The sequence below is a fragment of the Phascolarctos cinereus genome, unplaced genomic scaffold (genome assembly GCF_003287225.1).
Source record: "Phascolarctos cinereus isolate Bilbo 61053 unplaced genomic scaffold, phaCin_HiC Scaffold_2;HRSCAF=192, whole genome shotgun sequence".
NCBI classification, from domain to species: domain Eukaryota; kingdom Metazoa; phylum Chordata; class Mammalia; order Diprotodontia; family Phascolarctidae; genus Phascolarctos; species Phascolarctos cinereus.
The window spans coordinates 222,486,972-222,503,484 of NW_027555625.1; the positions used below are offsets into that span (position 1 = coordinate 222,486,972).

The following is a 16,513-nucleotide window of genomic DNA, read 5'->3' on the forward strand; positions in this document are numbered from 1 at the left end:
CAGACTTCCATACTAGTTATCTTTATAAAAAACTAAATTTTATTCTGAATTTAACATGTACCAAAAAAGAGACCATTTCCATATATGGAGTTTGAAAAAGAGGATTATATGTGAAACTATGAACCTCTTACTTATAACTTGCTTTATTTAACATTTCAAATACTATTTATTTTTTCTAATTACATGTAAAGACAGTTTTTAACATTTCATTTTTTATGAGATTTTGAGTTCCAAATTTTGTCGTGTTCCCCCCCCCCAACGGCAAGTAATCTGATAGAGGTTGTATGTGTGCAGTCTGCTTTTTAAAAAAAGTATCTTATAAATTGAGCAGTTACTTTCAAAGTTACCCTGCTTATCTGTTTAAAATACAAATTTTAAAGTAGAATTCTTTATTAAAACAACTGAGCATGAATATTAAAGTATATATCACTGAAGAAGATAGAGAAGCAAAGAAACAAACCGTTGCAGTTAACTTTCCCGCTAATATTTAAATTACAAATCACTTGCTTTATTGAATACTAATATAGGACATTACTTTAAACTATTTAATGCTCTTTTTAAATTCTAAATTCCATAACTTTGCATCAAAAGGGTTTCCTTGGTATTAATATGTAACCTTGATACTTCTCCAGCTCTTTTACCAGCCAGTGGCTTTAATACTTCCTAGTGATAGTATATATTTTGCTTGCCATCCATTTTCTTAGCTTCAGAATTCTCTGTACCTAGCTGCCAAGCTTTGGCTTGCTGGAGGAAGATGTGTTCTCAAGGGGAAAATTATTTCCTTTGCTCTCTTTTTTCTAACTTAGCATCTATAGGTAGAAGCATGGAAAGACATGGAAAGATGCTTGGCATCATGGTGTGATTTATGAGTGGTTTTTTAAAAAACTATTTAAAAAAAAGTAATTGTAAAGATTCTTAGCAGATTTATCGTCAAAATGCAACTAGATATTCATCGGACACATGTAGAGGTGATAATGATTTTTAAAAATACTTCACAGATATACAATACCTGTTATTAACTGATTAAAAGGCCTTATTTTTTCACCATTGTTTAACCTTGAAAAGAGTTGATAGTCATCAAGGGAAAAAGAAACCATTGCTGATTACTTTAAAATAGCCCCCAGAGATGACTAGTGTTCATTTCATCCATCTTCATTCTGCAACTGCAATATGAAATGTTCTTAACAACTTTCCCCCAATATTAGGTGGCACTTGAATTGGTTTTAAGGGTTTTTTTTTAAAGTGGTTCATAGAAAGTTATTGTTTAATTGCTAAGTTCTGTGATTTTTTTTGTGTGGCCTGTGTATGTTATTTCTCAAAAAATATTATTTTCTCCCATTTAAAAAAATAGTATCTTCAGATCACTGAGGTAGGGTGAAAGTAATGGTAACTTAAAGGGTGGTGGGTGTTACTGGGAGGGAGCAGAGGTTTGTTTTTTGATTAATGTTTTCTAAAAAGATTAAAGGACTGTTCTTTTTTTTTTTCCTCTCTCTCCTTTCCCTTGGTTTGCAATCCAATTCCAGAAGGTAAGAATTACTTTTATTCTAAAGGAATACTATGTTATCATAAAGCAAATTATTCAAGTTTAACTGAACTTAATCTGTAGATGTATGCATTTTTAAAATTTAAAAAAAAACACATAAAGCTCTAGAAAATGAAATTAATTTCTAAATATTGCTAAGTGTTTTTGTGCGTGAAATTAATCTACTGTTTTGAGTAGATTAAATAAAAAACTAAACTGCATGGGACTACTTGGTATCCTACAGAAGTAATTCTACAGTTATGTGAAATATAAGTATACATACTGCTGTATTGATATATGTTTGAGAGTATACATTTATGCCCAGTTCCATTTGGAATTTCAATACAGTTAAGCAAAGAAATATTTTTGCATAATATTGAGATAATTGCTTTGGTCTTTACCTATTTGAAAATATTGTGTGCATAGAGACTATGGTTTGCAATAGTTATGTAGAGCTGTGACAAATTTCAGGTACATATGGCCTTGATTGAGTCATAGTGTCCTTTTGTATCAATGTTTATGGTTTCCAGGTTCCCTTCCCAAGTTCCTTATGGGCAAAGACTCTTGCTAACTGAAGCATGGTGGTTTCAACTGCTTTCCACAGTCTTGTAGCTGCTACTAAAGTTAAGAAAAAAGGTTGATTCAGGGATTAAAAAAAAGAAAGTTAATTTTTGAAAACAGTTTTTTTGTTTTTTTGTTGTGTTTTGTTTTTTTGGCTAGGCAGTGGGGTTAAGTGACTTGCCCAGGGTCACACAGCTAGTAAGTGTTATGTGTCTGAGGCTGGATTTGAACTGAGGTCCTCCTGAATCCAAGGCTGGTGCTCTATCCACTGCGCCACCTAGCTGCCCCGAAAACAGAATTTTTTAAAGAAAAAGTTAGTGTATTAAGAGTGACCAAACTCACTTTGGTTCTCTGTCACACCCGTGTAACAGGACACAAGGACACACACATATATATCTCAATTAAGATTTTGTTCACAAATTCTGTTTTGTAGCCTGGGTCGTCAAAATGTATTAGAATCGAGATATAAGAGTGAAGGGCATAGTATCTCTTTCAGGTATTATTTCTCTTTTGAGGAAGACAACAATGGGGTGGGCTAGTGGATAGAAAAAGAAGGAAGTATAATATCAAGTAATGGCTATTTTACTTATTTTGATGTTAGATTTCTAGATGAGGGGTTCTTCGAGTCAGTATTATTTTTAAAAATATTTTGATAACTACATTTAAATATAATTAATTACTTTTGTAATTTTATTTTATGCATTTAAAAATAATATTCTGAGGAGTTCAAAGGTTTTCCTCTGCCCCCAAAGGTTAAGAACTAACCCATACCCAAAATGAATCTCATTTTAACATATTTGACAAGTAGCTGTCCAGCTTTTGTTTGTGAATCTCCAGTGAGGAGTCTTTGCCTGTCTTCTGGAGCCAGCTAATTTCACTTTTGGATAGCTCCAGTAGAGTAAGGAAGGGTTTTTAAAGTTTGTTTTGTTTTTACATTATTTCTAAATTTGCTTCTTTGCCCCTCCATCCTTATTATTACTTCTAGCTTGCTCTCTTGAAGCAAGACCAAACAAATCTTAATCCTCTTTCATATGGCAGCCTTTCAGATATTTGAAGATAACTGTCAGATGTCTTGAAAGCCCTTTTCTCACCTGGCTCTCCATCCACAATTCCTTTAAGCTGTCTTCATATGGTATGAGCTCAAGATCGTTCACTAACCTGGTTGTTCTTCTTTGGATACTCTCCATCTTATCAGCGTTCTTCATAAAAGGTAGCTCCCAGCCCTGAATATAGTATTCCAGATATGTTCTGACTAGGTCAAAGTATAGTGAGCCTTTTCACTTTTTATTTTCTCAAGCTCTGCCTCTCGGTATCATGTAAGGTAAAATTAGCTTTTTGGGTTGTCATATCCCACTGGTGACTCAGTGATCTTTTGGTACCTTAAATCCTCAGGTTTTATATAAATAAATTGTTCTTTAGGCATGTCACTCCTATCCTATACTTGTGAAATTAGTTTCTGAACCCAAGTGTAAGACTTTACAATCATACTAAATTTCATCTGACTCACTCTGGCCCAGTGTCAAGATCTCTTTTGATCCTGACTCTGGTATCTCTACTGGGTTAATAGTTCCTCCTAGCTTTGTGCCACCCACACATTTGATATGAATACAATTGATGCCTTTATTTAAGTAATTGATAAGAGTATTACACAGCTCAGGATCAAGTAGGGATCTTTCTGCTGAGGACCTTTTTTGTTTTGTTGTTGTTGTTGTTGTTGTTGTTGTTGTTGTTGTTGTTGTTGTTGTTGTTTTGGTCCCTGAGGCAGTCAGGGTTAAGTGACTTAACCCAGGTCACATCGCCAGTAGGTGTCAAGTATCTGAGACCAGATTTGGACTCAGGTCCTCCTGACTCCAGGTCGGGTGCTCTATCCACTGCGCCACCTAGCTGCCCCATGTGTAATCATTTTCCATAATGTTTCAGACATGACTGGTACTGACTTAGCAGTCATATCTTTCAGTTCTTCCAAGGATTAGTTGATCTGGTCTGAGTAACTTGGACTCCCCAGTGGCCCCCAGGTGCTCTTTCTCTTAAAAAATAAATAAAATTTTTTTTCCCAAATAACAAAAATTCTCACCTTCCCACCCTAACTCTGCTCCCCCAATTAAGAACAGAAGAAAAACCAAAATCTGTTACAAACATGTATAGTCAGTTAAAACAGATTTCCACCAAAAAAAAATTGTCTTTATTTTGCACCTCTCTTTCAGGGGGTGGGTAGTATGTTTCATATTAGTCCACTGGATTTTTGCTTGGTCATTACTCTGATCAGAGTTCCTAATTCTTTCCAAGTGATTTGCCTTTACCATATTGTTATTGTTGTATAAGTTATTCTCTTGACTTTACTCTGCATCAGTATATACAAGTCTTTCCAGGTTTCTCTGAAAACCCTCTCCATTATTTCTTATAACACAATCATATTCCATCACATTTATATACCACAACTTGTTCATCCATTCTTCAGTTTATGGGTCCCCCCTCAGATTGACATTCTTTGCCATCTCAAAAAAGTTATAACGTTTTGCTTAAGATCAATCCTTCCCTTAGTCTACCTTCTTTCTAATTCCTCCTCCTCCCTTCTCTTTTTTTGCTTCCTATTTCAGTACATAAATGTATTTCTGTATCCAGTGCTGCATTTGTATTCTTCTTTGGGCAGTTCAGATGAGTGGCATTGAAGTGTCAGCTGCTCTTCCCTAACCATTCCTCCTTGTTTATTTAGAATTATTTCCTGACCTTCTCATTCTCCATATTCTTCTTCCCCTCTTATTTCATTCTCTTAAGATCGTTAAGACATAATAAAAACCACTCCCAGGCTTTGTTTAATCTAATCTTTTCAGCAGGAGTGCTTGGAAGTCTTTTATCTCATTAAAGGTCCTTTTTTTCTTGTGTAGCATTATATTCAGTTTCACTGGGTAAGTTATTCTTGGCTGTAAGCCCATATGCTTTGCCTTATACGATATTGTATTCCAAATTCTCTGCTCTGTTATATTGATGGCTGCTAAATCATGTGTGATTCTGACTGTAGCTCCTTAGTACTTGGATTCTTGCCTTTTGCAGCATTTTTTCTTTGACCTGGAAGCTCAGAATTTTGGCTCCTGGGAGTTTTCATTTTGGAATTTCTTCCAGAAACTCTGACTGGTGGAGTCTTTTTCCACTTTGCCTGTGCTTCTAAGAGATCTGGCAGTTTTACGATTTTCTTGAGAAATTATGTCTAGGCTCTTTTTAAAGTCTGTGGTGTTCAGATAGTCTAATGATTCCCTCTGCCCCCAAATCTGTTTTCCAGGTTAGTTGTTTTTGTTATGAGATAACCATACATTTTCTTCTGTAGTTTCAGTTTTTGACTTTGTTTCCATATTTTTTGCCTCATGAAGTTTTATTGGCTTCTCTCTGGTCCATTTGTATTTTCAGGGAATTTGTCACTTGGGCAAGGTTTCATGCCTCTTGTGCCAAGCTATTAATTGCCTTTCCAATATTTTCTTTTATAGCTCTCATTTATTTTTTAGTACTTCCTGAGGCACTCTCACTTTTAAAAAACATTTTTAAAAAATTCTTTTAAACTCTTGCTTCATCTCTTCTAGAAGTTCTAATTGAGTTTATACCCAAGCTATATTTTATTCTGAGGCTTTGCTTGTAGAAGTTTTGAAGTTGCTTTCTTCTGAGGGTTTGTACCTTGAGCTTCCCTGCCAGCATAATAGTTTTTTATGGTAGGATTCTTTTTTTTTTTTGCTTTTGCTTCTAGCCTTCCTGACTTCAGACTTGATGTTAGTATTGACTGCCATACTTTTGAAGGGAAAACCTGGGCTTAGAAGATGAGAAAATGGAGGCAGCTGTCTGTAGATCATCCTTCTTAGGATGTAGAAGAGACTTAGGCTGTAAGAAGAGACACAGGATTTTTTAAAAATTAAATTTGGAAGAAATGATAGAGAATTTAAAAAAAAAATTAAAACTTGGGGAGATTTTGAGCGTGTTTGAAGATAAGGAAGTAGTCTGATAAAGAATGATGGAAGATGAGAGAGGATCTAATGGAAGGAACAAACTTTGAAATTGAAGAGAATGAAATGTGGAGCAGAGTGAAAGAATTATGCTAGTTAGGTAAAGAATTCAAAGGAGGGCTACAAATGTTTTTTGTCATGTTAAATTAATAACTTGATAATATTGAAAGCAGAAGTTTTAAACATTTTTACAATTTAATAAATTTAAACAATTTTTAATGACAGGTTAGCTTAATGTATGGTCTTCTTTTGTGTCCTTAAAAAGAAGTAATTTGAAGATTATCTAGAATTGGCCGTTGCCATGTTACATATGGTAAAAAGAGAGTGAAAAAAATGGTTCAAGGTAATAGCAAGAATAAAGTTAAAAGTAGTGATCAAAGTTTGGAATGAGAAGGAAAGCCAAAGTAAGAAATTATCTTGGTTTTTTACAATTACCTTATTGCCCTTAAAATTGATGAAATCCTCCCCAGATTTCAATCCTATACATTGTCTCTAGAGTTCATGTTAGACTAGCTTTCAGAGGGATTTAAAAAAATTGTCTTAAAGCAAAAACAATTCCTGCACTCAAGAAGTTTTCATTCTAATGGGGAAGACAACATCTATAAATCGCCGCATATAAGATAAGGTACAGAGTGTATAGAAGTAATGTTACAGAGGAAAGTAGTAGAAGGTAGCCTTTCGAGCTGACTAAAGGAAGCCAGGGATTCTGCAAGAAAGCTCTTGGGAGGGGAACACTAAAGTTTTCAGTATTTTAAAATTTGTACTATTTTTGAATTAAAATTTTTTCAAATAAAAGGAAATCCACTGAAATCTCTCCTTTTTCTTTTTCCACCCCTTCCCCTAATTAAAAAGAACAACAAAATCCTTGTAAAAAATATACGTAGTCTAGAAAAATTCCCACATTTGCTATGTCCAAAAAAGATTGAGACATAATCTGCATCCTGAATCCATCAGGTCTCTGTTAAGGGAGGATAGTATTTGGTCCTTGGGTTGTTCAGAGTACATTGATGAAAATGGAAGACTTGGTTCAACAAACGTTTATTATCTATCTTAATACATATGTAAGGCAATGTTTCTAGGCACTGAGGATCCTGGAACACATAGGAAACAAAACCTGCTTTAAAGGAGTTTATGTTCTTTTGATGGGAAAAATCAAAGCATTGATGGATATGAAGCAGAATTTGAAGTGTGTCTTCTCCATTATTGTGATAAAGATGGCTGGTTCAGAGTACAGTGAGCCTTGATTTTTTTTTTTAATTTAAGGAAGAGCTCTTGCTTGAGAAGTCTGTGGAATCTAAGATACACTCATGAATAGTGTTTCTTTGCCTGTATTTTATTGTGTGATAGTCCAGTAAATTTAAGTATTTCTACCACTGCTATCCTAGTTCGGATTCTGATTATATGTCCTGTTTGGCATTAAAACTCTTCATTACCTACTTTTCCTCTCCCTTTCAATTTTCCATTCTTGTCATACGTTCTCTATTCCCACTCCCAAGTGATCTAGTGATCCTGAATCTCTTGATGTTCCATGAAAAGACACTTCATCTGTGGATTGGGCATTTTCACTGGCTGTGTTCTTGGCCTGGCACTTGTGGGTACCCCTTACCTCACCCCCATGTCTGGAAGCTCTCTCTCCTTATCTCTGCCTTCTAGTTTCTCTGGCTTCCTTCAAATCTTAGCTAAAAATCCTATCTTCTGCAGGAAGCCTTTCCCAGTTAGTTACGCTTAATTCTTGTGTCTGTTCTCTGTCCATTATTTCCAATTTGTTGTGTCCTCCTTAGGTTTTTCAGAGGAGGGACTTTCTTTTACCTTTCTTTATATCCCTAGTGCTTATCGTGATGTCTAACATTGTAGGTGCTTAATAAATATTTACTGACTGACTGCCCAGGTGATGTGATGAGCTTTTATAAGAACCACGCAAGTGGTCTGTTTCCACTCTCTGCCCATCACAGATGGATGTATGTCCATCACAGTTCTCCCAAACTGATTATTTTATTCCTTTGCCAGAAAACTTTCAGTTATTACCAAAAGCTATCCAGTAAAAATTTCTCAGCATAGCATTCAAGGGTATTTGTAACCTAGCCTTGTTTCATACTATGTCTCTTCAAAATTTCCTGTATTTTAGGTAAACTGAATTACCACCTTTTGTCCTGCCCTCTCTGATCTTACATCATCCTTCACCCCTAAAATGAATATCTGCCTTGCTCCTATCATCAGCTGAAACCCATTCTTTCTTCAGGTTCTTGTTTAACAGTTGGTTTTCATCATGAAATATTCTCTGAAGTAATTTCTATTTCCTCAGATTTCTCATAGTACTTGCTTTGGATCTCTTTTCTATCTTTATTTTAATTTATCTAATAGTTATTTGTTTATTTATATTTTGGTCCCTTCTACATTTTAAGCTCATTCAGGGTAGGTATTATAACAGATTTTTTCTTTATGTCCTACTGCCTTGTGCCATGTTGAATTTTTAATGGCATCAGTTAGTATTTGTAGTTTCAACACAGGTAAAACTAGCCACCTGTCACTTCTTTGCACATATTTAAGTCATTACAAAACTTGTAAGGTTGCTGTTAACTTGATCAAATTGAATTTACATGGCCTGCCCTCTTGTTGTTTCCAGGAAATATGTCTGAAATTGGGCTGTCATCAGGTGGATGGTTAGATGTGTTTCAAATAGTGCAGTCTCTGCAGTCCCAGGCATAAGTTACTGACTGATAGCTGTGAGAGATAAAAATATCTATTCAGTTAATATGACTTTTCTACAAAACAATATACTTTAATTAAAATAATACAAAAACATATTGATTTCACCTCATTTTTAATAAGAAATTTATAAGAAATGTAGAAAACCTTTGGTGTCAAAGTCCCTCAGGCTGTCTCTCATTGGATATTGACAGTTTTTTTCACTACTAGCCTCTCACAATAAATAGCCTATTTTAGGGAAGGCCATAAATCAGCTTTGCCCTTTATCTCTTGTTGTTGAGAAAACGGCACATGGCTCCTTTCCCTTGGTCTGCTTAAGACTTTTCTTTCTCACCTTCTATTCTAGATATCGTTACCTGGGTAACAAAATTACTGTCTCATTGAAGCTGGTACTTTTCCCCTCTTGTTCCTCTATAGTTATTTTTTATCTTTCTCTTTTTTTAATGATGCTTCATCTACATAAGCAAAGATTTCTTTAGAACTCTCAATTTGGCTTTCTAATGGAATATTAATAGCTAGCATTTATATAGTGGCTTTAAGGTTTGCAAAGCGTTTTGCATATGTAACATGGATTTGCCCCCACTCTCAGAGGGTCAGGTTTGTTAGTTTTTACCTTGCCCATATTTTATCTCATATGTTCTCCACAACAACCCTGTGAAGTAGGTGCTCTCTTATCGTCTCCATTTTATAGATGGGAAAACTGAACAGCTGAACCAGACTACTTTTTCAAGGTGCACTATTTTTACCCCTGAATGAAAGATTATAACATTTTAAAGTATTTATGTGGTGGTTTCCCTATCAATAATGCTGAATTTTAGAATAATTGTATCAGGGGAGCATCTCTTTTTTGGGGGGTGGGGGTCTAGGCAGTGGGGTTAAGTGACTTGCCCAGGGTTACACAGCCAGTAAGTGTCAAGTATTGAATTCAGGTCCTCTTTAATTCAGGGCTGGTGCTCTATCCACTGCACCACCTAGCTGCCTCAGGGAGCATCTCTTCAAGTGATCTCTTCCACATAAATTCTCCCTTGATGGTACAGATTGTTACCATCTTTGCCTTCTTCTCAGCAATTCTTATCCAGCATAATAATAAAATAGAATATGTGATTTAACATATATAAAACAATACAGCAATCTAGACTCTTACCCCAAGCATTGGGAGATGGGGGTAGGGAAGAGAATGAAGATGCTAGTGAAAGATTTAAGGGGATATTCACTTGTATAGGATGAGGTTGGTATGAGTTGAATCTACATCATTACAGGAGGTACCTGTCCAATGAGATGACATCCATTGAAGTATCAAAGAAGTGGGGGGAAAGTACAGTGAAACTTTCAATATGAGAACAGTCATATGGGTGGCATCATTTCAGTGGCAAAAGTTCAGATGGGTAGAACTGCTTCCAGAAAGACTTCAGCAACCCGAGGTGATGTTCCTAAACCCAGTTGGAGCTTTGGACTAAACCAACATCATAAATCTCTGCAAAAGTCAAATATAGATCTAAATATATAGACATGGATATAAATTCCTACCAGGAAAAGTCTTAAAATTTGGAACTTCATACAGTCTTTTTAAAGGTTTGGCTTTGAATGGTGGCTTCATCATTTGACTCAAGTTTTATTTTTCAGATTCAGTGCTTAGGTTCCCTTATTCTCCTGTCTCCTCCTTCTGCTCGCTCACCTTTCACATCAATAACCATGTTCAACAGTTAGGTCTCCTTGCTTTATCTGATGGAAAAAGCTCTAGATTTGGAGTCAGAGGAATTGAATTTGAATCCTTATTTGAGTTCTTACTTCTTGGGTCACCTTAAACAATTCGTTTAATTTTTCTTGTCTTAGTTTCTTCATTTGTAAAATGCATGGGATTGACCTAGAATGTTTAAAGTCCTTTTTCTGCTTCCATCTTTGATCCTAAGATGGTTCTGTGACTTAATAACCTTATTTTTTTCTATTCTTCATCAATCACATACCAACTTGGTCTCTCTCTCTATACCACCTTATCACAAGGCATAGCAGCATCACTGATACTACTTTGTGAATTATCTTTAATTCCACATTCCTCTTCTCTCATACCAAAACTACCTTACTGGCTTTCATTTCCAGTTTCTTGATGCCAATGAGTCTAGTGTCCTCCACTGTCACCAGTACCACCAGTCTTGCCTCAGACACTTACTAGCTATTTGACTGTGTGAAAGTCATCCTTATCTATAAAATGGGGATAATAATACCACAGCGTTGTTAATGTAAATTATTATAATGCAAATGTTAGATAAGTGTGCTTATCAGCTAATCTCAGTTGAGCCTTCACAACAGCAAGTCAATCCTGGTACTCCATAACTGACTCCCTATTTCACAACTATTTGAAACCTTTTTTTCTTTCTTCAAACTTCTTCCTACTCTCTCTGCTGAGGACTTCATACTTCACTGAAAAAAATTGAGATTATTCATCAAGAGCTCTTCTTTATTTCAGATCATTCAGCTATATTCCCCTACCTCCTTCTTTACTCTGCCTTCACCTGAAGAGATAGCCCTTGTCTTCTGTGACAGATAAAGGGGTTGATCAACCCCCATACACATACCCTTGATCCCATCCTTTTCCATCTTCTCCAACAGATTACCTTTACATTCACGCCCTTCATGTTCTGTCCTTCTTGCCTACAAATATACCCAAATCTCAGTAATGCTTAAAAGCCCTCAGTTCCTGATGTGCCTGCCGCCGATTGTTCTGTTATCTTTCTTCTTCTCAGCTAAATTTCTTGAGAAAGCCATCTGCACTAGGTGCCTCAAACTCAATTTCTTTTCCTTTCACTCTCTGGTAAACTCTTGTAGTCTTGTTACCAATCTCTTCATCATTTGTGTCTTTGAATTGAGATTTGTTATTGTTGTTCCCCTTCCTCTTTTAAGACATTACAAGATTATTTTTGACTGATATATTTTAAGGCAGTCTATTCCCACATGTTCTGTTCCCTTCTTCCTAACCTCATCTGTATCCCAATCTCATTTGCAAACTCTTCCCTTGGTTTTAAAGTTTTGCTTGCCCTATTGATTGTTTTTTTTTTATTTATCTATTTCTTCTCTTTTAGTTAAGTGGCTAATTCAAATCCTCTCCCATACTGTTTTGGTTTGTTAGTTCCTTTTCTGCTTCTTTTTATAAAAATAATTTCCTTGTCTTCTCTTGCATTTGCCTTCTAACTCGTTTACCTGCCTCAAGTCTTTCCCCCTCCATTCCATATTCCATTTAATGGTCTGTGTTTTTTCCTGAAGTCAGCCTAGTGTTGACAGTGTCATTCTGTTATACAGTAAACTTTAATGGCTCCCCATTTCCTCCAGAATCAATTATAAAGTCCTTTGTCAGGAGTTTACATCTCTTCCCCAGCTTGACTCTTTGCCTACATTACCAACTCTAGTCTACCGCTGGACTTCATGCCTTTGCACTGGCCGTCCCCTATTCTTGGAATGCTTTTTCTCCCAACCTCTAATTCCTAGAAGAATCTATGTACTCCTTTTAGACTTAGCTTAAGCATTGCCTTCTCTAGGAGGCCTTCCCTGGTCCAGCTACTAGTACCATCCCCTCTAAGATTAATTTCCATATATTCTGTTTATCTTATGATCTGACTTTGTCTCTCCAATTAGAATATAAGCTGGTAGGCAGGGACTGTGCTTCTTCATAGTAAGCACTTAATAAATGTTTGTTATTTTCTGCTTCTTTCTATGCCCCTTATCTTTTTTTTTAACTTGCTTTCCAAAAAATAATACAGTTATATCCAGTTGTTTGATCTGTGTTGTGTTTATGCTATACTCTTTTGTTTCTGCTCTTATGGTAGTTTTACTAGAAGTCCCATAATGTGGACCTAACACACTGTGAGGGCTTGTTATTTTTGGTTCCTGCTTGACAGGCTTTTTTGTTTTCCATTGACTTCCCTTCTGGAAATTCTCTTTCCATAATTTCTACTCTTCTGTTCTCCTCTTTGGTCTCTGATTGTTCTGACTCTTCATCCTTAACTGCCCTCTAATAATGAATTTTCCAAGGCTAAGTTTGGAAACCTGTGGTCTTCTCTTTACTTACTTTTTCCTTTCAAAAGACTATGTACTCTTATGATTTTGCCTGTTATTTTTATAATGATGATGTCAGTCAGGTATATCTAGTCTATATCATTTCAATCTATTTGATGAGATGAGACTGACACATAATTGAAAACTAAATTGTGTCATAAAGGCTATAAATGCTTTTTAAATATTCAAAACATAGGGAAATGAGTGAGCACATAATTTCCCTCTTCATTCCCCCTTCATTCATTTGGGATGCTTTCCCTTTTTGTCTTAAGATTTCATTTTTAAAGATTTTGTATATTTCCTATGCTGACTTCTCTTCAATGTTTTTTTCATCATAGTATCCTACTCATCTTTCTTTTAAACCAGAGGTTCTTAATTTTTTTTGTGTGTATGATGGACTCTTTTTGCTGGTGAGGCCTAGGAGACCCCCTTTCAAAATAATGTTATCTATTTTTTGTAAGTTTGCAATGAAAGAAAATGCTATATTTCAGTTAGAAGTTAGTGAAAATAAAGATATAATTTGGGGGAGAGGGTTCATCCAAGTTCACAGACCCCTCCCCCTGGGGGGGTGTCTATGGAACCTGGATTAAAACCCTTTCATAACTCCATTTTCAAAATTACAGGTGCATGTCATACTATATACTTCAGCTTTCTTTTCTAACACAAACTCTAAATGGGGCTGGACATTGTCCCCCTAAGGTTCTTGTCATTGTCATTCCAGTATCAATTCCTCAATAGTCAGAATCAGATCTGGTTGAGAATTTTCCCTCATACTTTCCCTGCTTTTGAATGATTAAATTTTTATTAAGGCAAGTCAGGAAATCATTAGCTTCTCTGCTTCGGCAGAGAGAGGTCTAGAACGTGTCTTAATTAAAGTACCATATTCACCAGTCAATCAGTAAGCATTTGATAAGTGCCTATTATGTGCTGGACGTGGCCAAATGCTGGGGTTACAAAGAAAGGTAAAAGATAGTCCCTGTCCTCAAGGAGCTCTCAGTCTAATGGAGGATAAAACATGCAAGCAAGGTATAGACAGGATTAGTTAGAGAGAAATCAGCAGAGGGAAGGCATTAGAATTTAAGTAAGATCAGGAAAGGCTTCCAAATGTGGAAGTTGAGAATTTTGACCTGTTCTCAAACTTCTGTTTCATTATCTGTATCTTAAACTGTGGGTCACGATGGGTTCATGACCCATAGTTTAAGAAGCACTGAAGGGGTCTCCAGTGGAGAAAGTTTAAGAAGCCCTGAGCATGCTCTGATAATCAGTTTGTTTTATCTTAAGCAGTTATCCAGATACCCAGATCCCTTTCTTAGGTACTAACATAGGCAGCTATTTAGAATATTAGATTTTCTCTTTTGTATCCCTTGACTTAATGAGTAACAGGACCCTGCCATGTGTAAGGCCAACTCAGTATTGTTGTTGTTGAGTTGTTTCAGTTATGGCTGACTCTTTGTGACCACATTTTGTTTTTTGTTTTGTTTGTTTTGGCAAAGATGCTGGAGTGATTTGCCATTTCCTTCTCCAGCTCATTTTACAGATGAGGAATTGAGGCAAACAACGTCAAGTGACTTGTCCAGGGTCACACAGCTAGTATCTGAGGACAGATTTGAACTTGGGAAAATGAGTTTTCATGACTCCAGGCCCAGCTCTCTATCTGCTTCGCCACCTCGCTGCCCCTCAGTATTACTAAACATTATTTTTAAAAGGCATTCATCAAACTTTGAGGGAAATGAATGCCAACTAGCAGTGCTGATTTTTTTTTATTGCCTTCATTAGACTATCCTTTTAGAAAGCACTCCACTTTTCTTAAAAGTTGAGATGTTTTTTGACAGATTAAAAACAGATTGTGGTAAAAAAATTTTGTGAGCTGCTTTCCTCATCTATCATTAGTTTCCTTTTCTAGTAAGTATTTTCTCCTCTAACCTTTCAGAAGAAAAGTTTTAATAAATAGTAGTAGTAGATGATATTCTTATATTGGGAACAAAATTGGCATTTTTTCCTTTGCTGTTGGAACAGCTGGATGCTTTGGACTTTAGGCTTCTCATTTGTTTTTTCCTTGCTCTCTTCTGAGCACAGATGGCAGAACCTCAAGAGAGATGGTTGTGGGCAGGCACCCAGGATTGGGGTTCAGAGTGCTGTAAACCTGGATTGGAAAACTTGGCTTTGAGTCCTGCATCTGTCCTTTATTTGTCACATGATCTTTGCAAGTCATTGATTTTCTCAGAACCTCTGTTTTCAGTAAAATGGGAACAATAATAATTAAAATACCTATATCACAGTGTTGTAAAAATCAAATGAAAATATATATTCCCAGTGCTTTGTAATTGAAGTCTTTTATATCAATGCAGTCCATTGTTATTGTTGCAGCTGATTTATTTGCAAGGGTTTCTCTGCCAAAACCCAAATATGGAATTAGAGGGTTTTAGAACTGAAAGGGACCTCATAGATCATTTATTTAATTCAATCTTTTAAAGAAACGGAAGCCAATGAAGTTAAGTCATTTGCTAAAAGTCACTCAGTAAAATGTCAGAACAAGATTTTAACCCAGGTCATCACATTGTAAATCCTATGTTCTTTGCTATGAAAATTTAGGGATCCTCTTTCATACAATTAATTGTTTAGATATTTAAATTTGAAAATGGCAGTTTTCTTCTTCTCATGAAATTGCCTCAGCAGCCAGTTCACACCTTGATTCAGATGCAAATTACTTTAACAAGCATTCCTCAGCACTAATTTTGAGGAGTGGGAAGGAGACACTTTATATCAACCATAAGAAAACATTTTTCAAGAGGAGATTTAAATAGAAAACTTGATAGCCAAAGAAAGTGGTTTTATGATAGCCTTAATAGAGTTAGGTGGGGAAAATGTTTAGCTTGTTTTATGCAGCTGTAGGCTACTGTTTCTTTTACCAAAACATTTTTGGTACTTTTTCTTTGTCACCAAATAAACATTTATTAAACAATTGATCAACTGTGTCAAAGCCTGCAGAAAGGTTAAAAAAGATGAAGATTGAGATTTGGCAAGTAAGAGATCATTGGTAATGTTGGAGAAAGCAGTTTTGCTTGAATAATGCAATTAGAAACCAAAATGTATAGTTAGGAAGGGAGTGAGAAAGGAAAGGAAGGGAAGGTGCTTATTATAGGTGGCTTTCTCAAGTAATTGAGGCATAAAAGAAAGGAAAGAGAGAGAGATATAGGATGATAGATAGCTAGTGAAGGATGGACAGATCAAATGAGGGTTTTTTGAGGATGGGAGAGACATGAGCATGTTGTAGGCAGTAGGGAAGCAACCAGAAGGGAGAAAGTGAAGATAAGCAGAGGCCATAGAAGGAGCAGTATGCTGACAGCACAGAATGTGATTACTTGTACACATATATTAAAATTATGTATTTGTGTTGAATAAAGAAGATTAGCAAGCCAATTAGGGCATTTCTTAATATTAAAAAAATAGCTTTGCCTACGTTTTTCTTGAAGTACTGTGCAGGCATCAGAAAAATTTTATGGAAATCTTGGGAAATGGGAAAAGGCCTTTTTACATATAATGCCAATATCTATACAGCTATGAAAACTGACCTCCTTTGCGAATCTGTTATATAAATAATGATTGTAGATTGTTGGATTAAAAGATTGTAAGTAGTTTTAGATTTATTAAATAAGTTGTGAAAGTATCTTTGGAATGGAATCTAATCTTT

At 35.7% G+C, this 16,513-nt stretch overlaps 1 protein-coding gene across 1 annotated transcript in view; it reads left to right on the forward strand.

Moving 5' to 3' along the window:
- ASXL2 (ASXL transcriptional regulator 2) overlaps positions 1-16,513 on the forward strand; it is a 168,049-nt gene that overhangs the window by 76,115 nt on the left and 75,421 nt on the right.